Below are 573 nucleotides of genomic sequence, written 5' to 3'. Positions count from 1 at the left end.
TCGCATCATGGGTACATTAGGGTATCATAGAAGAAGGATTGACCAGGGGAAATGACATCCCACAAAAGAAAAAATTATTACACGCAAATCTCATACACAGTGTGATACAGTATGTCAATATTGCTTGCTATGTGATCCCTATAGGAGAATTTCACCAAATAAGAAAAAATGGTAAGGTAAGTATAGGGGGTTCAAAGATTTCAGAATTTAAGATGTGGATCTCTTCCTTCTGCTTTTCAGCACTTGTTTACTGCACCTAGTATTCCTAGGTGGTCTCCCAGCCTAGGACTAAGCAGGCCCACCATAGATTAGCTTCCAAGATCGGATGAGATTGGGTGTGTCCTGTGGAGTGTGGCAGTAATTTTGCTAAATGAGAGAGTACATGTTCCACAGAAAGACAGTGCTTCTGCTTTCCAATAACTAATGTGCGGGTATATCCCTGCGGCAGGGTTTAAAGTATGGCGCTTTTTGGATGAGAGAGCACATGTAGATTGGTGGAAGAGAAAGTAAGGTTACAAGTAAGTAAAAAAATTTAAGAGAAGAGTAGATCTTATTGAACGAAATGTGACTTTA

At 40.0% G+C, this 573-nt stretch overlaps 1 pseudogene; it reads right to left on the bottom strand.

Annotated features, from left to right (window-relative positions):
- Positions 1-244: 244 nt before the first annotated feature.
- LOC134897689 (5S ribosomal RNA) lies at positions 245-363 on the bottom strand (annotated as a pseudogene).
- Positions 364-573: the final 210 nt, after the last annotated feature.

This window comes from Pseudophryne corroboree, chromosome 3 (assembly GCF_028390025.1).
Source record: "Pseudophryne corroboree isolate aPseCor3 chromosome 3, aPseCor3.hap2, whole genome shotgun sequence".
NCBI classification, from domain to species: domain Eukaryota; kingdom Metazoa; phylum Chordata; class Amphibia; order Anura; family Myobatrachidae; genus Pseudophryne; species Pseudophryne corroboree.
This window is presented reverse-complemented; position numbering and strand designations above follow the sequence as displayed.